The sequence below is a fragment of the Chlorocebus sabaeus genome, chromosome 4, assembly GCF_047675955.1.
Source record: "Chlorocebus sabaeus isolate Y175 chromosome 4, mChlSab1.0.hap1, whole genome shotgun sequence".
Taxonomy (NCBI): domain Eukaryota; kingdom Metazoa; phylum Chordata; class Mammalia; order Primates; family Cercopithecidae; genus Chlorocebus; species Chlorocebus sabaeus.
This window is the reverse complement of record NC_132907.1, coordinates 90,847,892-90,857,988: the sequence shown is the minus strand read 5'-3', so window position 1 is coordinate 90,857,988 and position 10,097 is coordinate 90,847,892. Positions and strand designations below refer to the sequence as shown.

Sequence of the window (10,097 nt, the reverse complement as noted above, 5' to 3'; positions counted from 1 at the left end):
TCTCCAGACGGCGAACACTTACAGATATGTCACAACTTAATTCCCATGCCTTTGCTATCTCGAGTATAGCCAGAGTGTGGTGAGAATCACTGTCGGCCTCCTCTCCCTTCAGCACTCGCGATGTGTCCATCTGTGTTCTCAGTACTATACCAGTGAGGCAGGGAGAGTCCTGGAAATTATGTCCACAGGAGAGACTCCCAGGAGCCAATGTGGATCACAATGCTGAGGACATCCAGACACACTGCAGGGGATGAAGAACGCAGAGATCCCAACGCCGTCCCTCAATAGCTATGCATTAGCCTTGAGATGAGGCTCCCAGAAACCCGGGCCCCCACCTGCACATCCCTGCCCCGGCTCACCCACTACACATCACCTGTGCCCAGGAAGCGGTGAGCCAGTGAAGGAATAAATGAATGCAGAAATGAAGGACCTTTGCGTCCCATGGCCAATCCCTCCAAATACATTCAGCAAACTTCACTCGGAATCCCATAGGCCTCACGCTCTTTAGACATATCCAGGCTGCCCACAATATTGGCCGAAAATGAATCATCCTGAGCCTAAGCAGGTTGTGTGATGCCAGTGTTAATTATCCTCCCTCGGCTTGGTTTCCTGGAGCTGGGGCACACTCTCACTCGGGCACTGTCTCAGGCAAACGGCTTCCAATTGTTTATTTCTTACTTTCCATATAATGTCCTATTCAGGTGTCCCAGGCATGTCATAAAAATGCAGGACGCCAAATTTGAAGGAACTTCAGAAGTTTTCCAGCGTGTTCCCCTCAGACCCACAGCCTCCAGAGCCTCCGCCATCACCATGTAAATGCTAATGAATGACAAGTGCCACAGAGGACTTTCATCTTACCATTTGATGAGGAAGTTGGCTCTGGACATGGGTCAGCTGGGCCATTTAGTTAAAATTTGGTGCTAATGAGAGCAAGATAGAGACTCAGGCCCCTTATGGCCAATTAGCTCTGTGCAAAGAGAAAGACTCAGTTCTGTGGTCAAAAGCTATCCTCTTCAACACAGTTAGCTATTCTAGAAATGTGTGATGTTGACCCCAAAGGGGAATGGAGTGTAAGAGGAGAGGCAGTTCAGCGATGACGTCCTCACAGCCTGGAGGGGCAGCTGACAGCACGTGAGCGATTGTCTGCAGGTTAGGAGATGTCTCACTGTTTAGGAATGACAGAAATAAATCTTTTGAGCTACAGACAAACATTTTGTTTAGTTAGGTCCAGGTATCTCATTGAGGAGAGGCTTTGGAGATCTTGTTTCTAAACCTCTGGCTTTTGGGGAGCCATTGATTTCACTGCTTCGTTAGTTACCCACAAGGTAAACACACTTTTGAATGCAATTTTACTTTTTTTTCACTGATCGCTTAACAAACTTATAATCCCTTAGGTTTAGAAGGATCCATACAGGTGACTTTTTAGGTAACCAATCCAGGCTTACTGTGCCTGGTGACAAGCCATTGCCCCATCTATTTCTCGCCACCTCTGGAAAAAGCAAAGTAGGCGGTCTCCCAGACAGCAATTCATCTGGGGGCACTCTGACAACCAGAAAGCTCCGGGTGATGCTCGGAGCATAAACCAGACACATCACGAGGTAGATTTGTTTGTTCCCTTTTCCTAGAACAAGGATGATTTCTGCCTTGCTTTGACACAATTAATGGAGGTCACTGAAATCATCTTTCCCACTAGGAAGACTGTCACGAGGTGAGTGCACAATGGCCCCTGCACCCAGACAGAAAGAAGCACCATGCCCTAAGACGCCCCCCTAAATGCACATGGCCACCCGGGTCTCCTTCCCTTCTAGACTCTCCTTTTTTTTTTTTTTTTTTGAAGGCAGTGAACAACTATTTTCATCTTTCACTCTCAATTCTTGGCAAAATATTTAGCATCCAAGAAATATTTTTGGATGAATTAACTAGTAGGTGATCCTCTCACTTTCTCTGCCTAAGCATGTAAAATTATACCAGATAAAAACGTCACGCTCACAGGCCCCTGTCTTGTGTCCTTACCTGGTGAGGCCTCCGCAACACTGCCCCTAAAACTCACGCTAGCACGGTGGACATCACCCACTAACACACACTCACACTAACACGGTAGACGTCAGCCCTAACACACATGGCAGCCCTGAACTCTTTTCTCCTGGCTGTCCAAGGGAATTCCCCAGAGGGATCAAGAGTTCCTCAGACAAAGAGGCAACCTTCGTCTTCCTTGTATGTAAGCACAATTTCCCCCCTGAAAGAACCACAGTGCGTTCATCCTGTCTGTAATACCTTAGGATGGGATGGTATCTGAGTCCCTCTGGAATGAGCTTCAGTTCTAAGGTTTTGAAGGGAAACAAGAAGCAAAGGATCTTGGGCCAAGTATTTATCTTTTATGAAATGAGGTGAAATGAGCCAAACCATTGTGGAATTAACTAGGAATGAAATTTAGTTCTATAATATGATTACTCAAGTTGCAGATAATAACAATTGTGAAGAATTAATCTGAGGATTTGCCCTTTCCTTGGAGTTGTAGCTGAGGGTGGGGGAAAGAAGTTCTTTAGCTCCTGGAATGATGTCATCTCATTCTGCTCCATTCACTCATTCTCAAAGTGGATTAGCACTAGAAGTACAGAGTGGATTGATCTCTTGTCACAAGCCAAAAGATTTAGACTTTGTGTGCAGTAAATATTTATTGAATGAACACATAATTTTAAAAGCTACATGAAATATCACCTCAAAAACCTCTTAATTATTTCATATCTGTGATTCAAAATACAGTATTTGCCATTTGTCCAAAGATATTTAAATCATACCTATTTCTAAAGAATAAAACCTGCCAGCTTTTTTTTCGCTATTTCTGAAAATAAACATTAGTCTACTTCTCAGAACTCAGGTATAGGGTATATTCAATGATCACCGCTGAGTCACAAATGTGGATGCTTAAAATTATTTTCTCTGAGCTCTCAGCAAATACTCAATACGAAGAACCTTGCATTATTATTATCTTTTTTGAATGTGGGTCCCGGGAGTCCCTCACTAAACAAGAGCTTGTTGATTAACCTTGAATCCAGTACATGCTGCCCACTGACACAATCCCACCTCACTCTCCCTCAGTCCCCTTCTCCAGAGATCATCTTGAATGAGAAGAGAAGGCAGGTGACCTTTGCTATTGATGTGTGCACCACAAGCATGAGGTCCCACGGTTGCCACCAGGAATAGCCATCTACTCAGGACCTGATGAAGCGCTGCCCAGACAGCTCTGTAATCCTACACCAGCACACCAATATGTGTGCTAAACTGATCAATAATAAGATTGATACATCTTCTACTTCGGTAAGTTAATCTTCTTATTGATCAGTGTAGCAAACATATTGCTTTTCTTGGGCAGCCTTCCTCTCTAGCTCTTCTCCCCCACCTCAACGTCCTGGTTGTCTGGTGCTATCAAGAAGAGAAATAGAACAACATTTTCTACATTAAATGCTTCCATTACAGCAGGATCATCTTAGTCAGCTGCAAATCTCTCTTAGAGGAGAGGATTTATAACCGGCAGGTGCCCAACTCATTTTTCTATGTGTGTTAGAATCCTGATAATGACCTGGGCTTCTCCTCGCTCACATTTAGCATGTAGATTTAAAATTAATAATAGTTATCCATTGAAGGCAGTGCTTGCCTTTCCCATTACAGCACCTACAGCAAAGATCTGAAAAATTAAGACTACAAACAAAGCCAGCATAAGGCACACACCCAGTCTATTCCTGCTGTACTCTTTTTCCTATTCAAGACAGGGTAAAAGTGGGAGACACGGGAAGCAATTTCAGAGGACAGAAAGGGGCTAGCCACAGGCAGGGAGAATGACGGAGAGAAGAACTTAACAGGAATGCTTATTCTAGGAAGATAATCCAATTCAGGGACCCGATTTCTCCTCCTACGTCCACACTCACACAAGGAGACTCGGGGTCAGACGCTTCACCTCCAGCTCTGTGGCAACTCCCTCTGTGACTTGGCCATTACCGTCACCCGTACCCAGAGGCTACAGAAAAGCTGGGTTTCTAACACACAGAGCATTGTTGTCAGAGGCGGAAGGGCAATCCGGTGCTGGAGTGCTGTCCAGACACGCAGGGCCCCTGCCAGCCCCTGGCAGGATGGGAGGAGATCTGAGAGGGGGCGTGCAATGGCGCCTTCTAGAAGAGAGGCCTTAGCAGCTCTGAAAGCCACACGGTGTAACGTGGAGCCAGAATGTGGTGTCTCCACCAGAGCGTCCTGCGGGAGGGCGTGCGGGCTTACAGCACAGCGGGAACAGTGCTGCGGCACCTTGGAGCAGCCACCAGCCACAGCCAGCCAGCCACGGGGAGGGAGGGTTGCCAGGTGAGCGAGTCTGCGGGTGAACGAGCACACCAGCCGCTGTGGAGGGAGCAACGTCATTTCTGACCCATGCACCACGTACTGGGGGAGACTACTGTGCACCATGTGTAAGGAAGACTATTCTTGAAGGAGAATTGGGCCTCCTGAACTGGTGGGTTCTGGAAGGCAGCAGCTGGCTCAGGTGTGTGGAGATTCCCGGTGTCAGGAGGTGTGCTGGGGACAGCCAAAGACTGAGATCTTCAGGAACTGCTTCCGTGCACCAACACACAGGTACTCTTTCCTGACTGCCAGCGCCTTTGCCACGTCCAGGAAACATCAGTTCCGGAGCACTGGTCGGGGCCCTGCCTGTGCCCATTGCAGACTTTGTCAGTCTGGAGGCCTGCGACACAAGGAAGGCTGTCAAGCTCCTCTTCTCCCGAGCAAGCCCTGGGAGGTTCCTTCCACATGCCACAAAGGAGCCAGCTCAAATGAGAAGGCGATGGGTATAAACCCTTTGGAAAAATCCTTAGTTGGCAAATGAGAGTCACGTGCAGCCTTCCCTCTACCACCTGGACGTCTCCCTGGGCTGGGTCATGCCCGTCAATGAGCTGGCTTTGCTCTGCTGGGGCCCCACGGGAATGCACGCAGTGTTTTGATGGTAGGACGCTGTGTCTTTCAGATCGCTCCCCTGACCTCCACACTACATAGGCTAGGGTCATCAGTGTCTGCTGAATGATGTTTGAATAAAGGCAAGTCAGAGGCTCAGCCCAGGAAAGCCTATCCTTTTCTAGAATCTCCTGGTGGACAACTTTGAGTTCAGCTTGCTTGACTGGCTTTTCTAACACTGAATTTTGATAGCTCTGTGACTACTTTCGGGGAGGCTATTATGGCTCAGGGCTGACTTTCATACTTCATACAGGCACATGTTGCTGAATTTGACCATCACTGAAGTGTCCACGTGGGAGGAAGGGGGTCACCTTCCCCCATGCTGCATGGGCAAAGAAACTGAAGTGCATAGTCTTGCTGGAGACTCCAAGGTATTTGGTGGGCAAACTGGAGGCGAGCTTGGTTCCCCACGCTTTGCCAGGTGTGAGAGACTGAAGAATATTCAGAGTTTTCCTTGAGATCCGAACTCTGGGCGGCCCCTCTGGGGTCAGCGTCTTAGAACGTCGTGAAGATAACCAGCAAGTCCATATCGGGAAAGGCTCTGGAAGGGCACAGCTGTGCCCTCCGTGGCTCATCTCCGGTGGGTGAGACTCTATTCTGTGGCTTATAGGCAAGAAAGGAATCTTGGTTACAAACCCTCCCTATGCCGAGGGCCATGTAATTAATGTTCTAAAGCAGAGGAAGTGAAATCAAGGGCATTTGATGAAGCGGAGAAAGGCTCACTAGGCTCCAGGTTGCTCTGCTTTCTAAGTGATAAATACAGTCTCCTTTAAGTGGGAAAAATGCTTCACAATATCCATTAGGATGGAGGCCAACAACATGGTTTAAGGACAGAGCTGAGAGCTGCCACTCATAGATGGAAAGGCTTGTCCACTTCACGGCATGTGGCCAAGACCAGCAGTGCTAGCTTTAAAAACTCAAAACTTCCACTTTATTTCAAAATTCCCTTCCACCTTACTCAGCCTGTATGTACAATGATCTTTTCCTTAGCCCAGAATCTGAACAAAACCAGCTCTGAGAACAGGTTTTCTGCCCCTTGTATAGGGTTAGAAGAAAGGTGGACATCAACAAGCAGGAAGATTGAAGGCACCATGGGTGCCTGTGTGGGTCCAGCAATGCCCTGCAACCCTGGGCATCACCAGCTGTGTGCAGGGAACCACAAGCACCCTTCCAGGGAGCTGGGCGCCATCCTTTCTGCCTGGCACTAATGACCTGGCCAGGCTTCTGTTTTCAGGGGAACGAGGCTAAGCCAAGTGGAGAGAGTGAGTTATTTAAAACCGGTTCTGCCCATGGATCCCTGATTTCTTGCAACTGTTTTTGATTGACAGGCAAGTCCCTGTGTCCTTTTTATTTCTGTGAGTTAACTGAGGTTTTTACACTTTTTGCTAAAAAGGAAAAAATTTCCCTTTCTTGGCACTCAGGGAAATCTTTCTGCACAATATTTGCAACCAAGAGCTGGGGCATTGGGCCTTTTTCCTTGTCTTCTGTGGAATACCAATACTTTATTCTGAATCTGAGATATTCCTGATGGACCAAAAGTGAAAAAAAATTTTTAAATGAAGGAAAAAAAAGCTCTCCCTCTACTGTCAAGAGCAAAAGAATTCTCAATATTTCTAGGATGAATGTTGGATGTGATCCTCTTATTTCACCTTTGGATAAATTCTCACTTCAAGCAAAACTCTTTTTCTTTGAAACTGCTGTTATGCAGACACATACCAAAATCACTCAAAAAGAATGTTTTGCCTCAGAATAATGTGATGTATTTAATGTATTCTGACAGTCGTCAATATGCTGGACTCTAAATGCCTTTCATTTCTACATGTTCTTCTTTCTCTATGTTGGCATTGGACATCTGTCCTTAATTAGTACCTACTCTTGGATGGTTTTCTCAGCCAGGAATGATTTTGCCACACACAGTCCCCCACAGGGACATCTCGCAATGTCTGGAGATATTTATTTTGAGTGGTCACCTTTGGGAGAGGGAGATGTTACTGGCATTCAGTGGTCGAATGTAGGGATCCCACCATGCACAGGTCTGCTCCCAAACAATCATCTGACACCAACGTCCATACACCAAGACAAGAAGTCCTCATCAGATAATGAGGACATTTGGCCAAATAGACAACCATACGTTCAATCTGACACAATTTACAGTTTCTAAGCTAATACACATGACTTTGGAATAAGTGGTCAATGCCACGTCTGCATACTATGTACAGTATTTTTAAAAATTTATTCACACATAGGGTAGCTACCCCATGCCCACACTTTATAAGGAGTGTCCCTGAGAGATCTCCTAAGGTGGAGAAGACACAGACACTCCACAATCACAAAGCTAACAGAACATCACTACAGACAGGCCAAAAAGAGGGAGACACATGCAGTAGCCTGAAAAATAGGTACAGGAGGTTTTGCATTAAAAATAGGAAAGAGACAGGGTAACTCAATTTGGAAACAAAAGGCTGAAAACTCAACACGTGTCTTTAGATAGACAGGAGAGAAGACTATTCCTGAAACTGTTCAACAGAACAGAGTTCATGAGAAATAGGGTTGGAGATGCCGTTACTGAAAGAAAAAAAAAAAAAAAGAAAGAGGAATTTCACTGTGAATGATCCAAATGTAAAGACACTGGTTAGAAAAAAAACAAAACAAAAAACAAACAAACAAACAAAAACAGGCCAGATGTAGTAGTTCACACCTATAATCGCAGCACTTTGGGAAGCAGAGGCGGGTGTTCGAGACCAGCCTGGACAACATGGTGAAACTCTGTCTGTATTAAAAATACATTTTAAAAAAATTAGCCGGGTGTGGTGATGTGTGCCTGTAATCCTAGCTACTGGGGAAGCTGAGGCAGGACAATCGCTTGAGCCTGAGAGGCAGAGATTGCAGTGAGCTGAGGTGGCACCATTGCACTCCAGGCTGCGCAACGAGAGATTCCATCTCAAAAAAAAAGAAAAAAGAAAAAGAAAAAACAGCAACAACAAAATGATACTAAATAAAGAGAAAATGGGCTTCAGATAAATTTGGATTATTGTTGAGATTAATAAATTAGAAAAGCAACCTATAAATTAATTATATTTTGTCTTCCAGTCTAGAGAAAATGCTAGAAATAATAGATTTCAGTTTGTTTGCGTTGAATATGCTAGGGTCACATTTTTGGGTAAAGTATGCCTAAAAAGAGAAAGGTAAATCAAAGTCTCACATTTTCAGAGCAACAAAGGAATCTGTCACCTTTATAATATTTAATATATAAACTTAGCAATATATTGTCTACTGCTTAGAACTGTATTAGCAGAAGGCTGCTGAGTTCATACACAACATTAGCAAGCAAATTCCATTTCTTACAAATAAATACATTATATGAAATAATTGATACACAGTATCGCCCAATCACTGTGACCATCACATGCCTTCAAGTGGAAGGTTATAGTACTCAGAGATGAAGTAAGACAGTCTGGGTAACAGTTGACTACCTTTGGAAGCTTCGTGCTTCTTAAATTTTATTTAAAAAGACAAACCCTAAATAGCTATATATACCCAACTCTTTAACACTGCATTTGCTCACTCTGTTCTTGGAGTCATAAAATGTCAATTTAAAAAAAACTTTCATTTTGTAATTTTCCTCAGAAGGATAACTCAGGATTCTCCAGCAGAAGCTTGAAATGCTACGGGTTGATTCAACCTCCAACCTATGGTAATTGAGTCTGTCTGCCTATGTTTTCAGCTCTGAAAACGAAAAACATGACAACTGGCTGTGTTTTCAGAATGAAAAGGGCAAATCCAACTTTCAGTATAGGAAGTCTGAGTTGTGTGGTGCAGAGGTACTGTAGGAAGGGTGCCCAGGTACCCACGTATAGTGGAACTGATGGTGAGAACTTTGATGGGAGGAGATGGGAGAATAGACTTTCCAGGGGACAGTGGAAAAACAAATGCAAAATCATGAAGGAAAGGAGCAGGGCCTTGAGTCACAAGCATGGGGTCCTTGCGCAGAAATAATCAGGAGGTAAGTTTGTAAGCATTTGGGGATCTTAAAGTGAAATACCTTGCACTAAGCTATCTGTATTTTATCCTGTATGCACTAGGAAAGAAAGAAGGTCCGCAATCAACACCGAGTTCTGAGAAGTTGACTGGGATGATGTTCTACCCAGCTCTCATCTAAAGGAGGAGAGTCCCCAAGCCAGAGGAAGCCGTCAGAGAGCTTCTCAGCTGAGAAGATTCTACGAGGTCCCAAAGGTTAAGGATGCCAGTTACAGAAGCTTAACAGAGCAAAAGGGGAAGGATGTGTCACTTGGCCATGTAGCTGACTGAGCTTAGGGAATAAGAAAGTAAATGCAATGGAGGTGACCAAGGGGTGACAACGCTTCATCATCAAGATGAAGACCATACAGGGGACTGGGGGTCAGAGGGAAACGAGGATAGGGAAGTAAGGAGTGTGCTCGGTTAGGAAAATGTAGATTATTGATGTACCCTTGAGATGTTTAGACAGAGGTGGCCAAAGACAGCTGGAGGATGGCCACTTAATATTAGAATTCAGGGCTGCCACACCATCCAGCTTCAGGAGTTACCTTTCCTCTTGTTTTCCATGTGCCTGGTGCTTCTCAGAGTTCTCTAGTGTGGTGGCCTTGGGAAAGGGTCACTACTAATAGTTTCAAGGAGCCTGAAAATCAGTGCAACACATCTACCTGCATTCAGAAAGAATATCTCCTACTTTTGCTCGACTGATGTGGATCAACATAACAGCCGTGCTGAACTCACATCTCCATACTCCACAGGCCATTCAGACTGTGGTCACACTCCTTCATGATATATTAGCTGCACATACACAGCCACATTTTCAGCTTCAGGACGAATGTGGAATATTCCATCCTGTTTGGACATACCTTGACCTCACAGCTCTGAAAGATTGCCGTTACAACATCCGCCCAGGTGTGTATCACCTACCTATGGGAACCTGAGCCGCGAAGTCCTCTTGAGTGTGGTTAGCTCCTATCAGCTCCATTCCTATCACTCCACATCCCTTTCATGTTTCTTTCCTGGGTGTATTTTCGTGGATATTATTCAAGAAACATAAAATAAAAATTATGGACACAAAATTCTGCAGGCTG

At 45.1% G+C, this 10,097-nt stretch overlaps 1 long non-coding RNA gene across 1 annotated transcript; it reads left to right on the top strand.

Moving 5' to 3' along the window:
- Positions 1 to 742: 742 nt before the first annotated feature.
- Positions 743 to 9,609, top strand: LOC119620816 (uncharacterized). Its single transcript, XR_005237365.1, has 3 exons — positions 743 to 889; positions 1,626 to 1,712; positions 9,075 to 9,609. It is a non-coding gene; the product is annotated as an uncharacterized lncRNA (long non-coding RNA).
- The last annotated feature ends 488 nt before the right edge of the window (positions 9,610 to 10,097 follow it).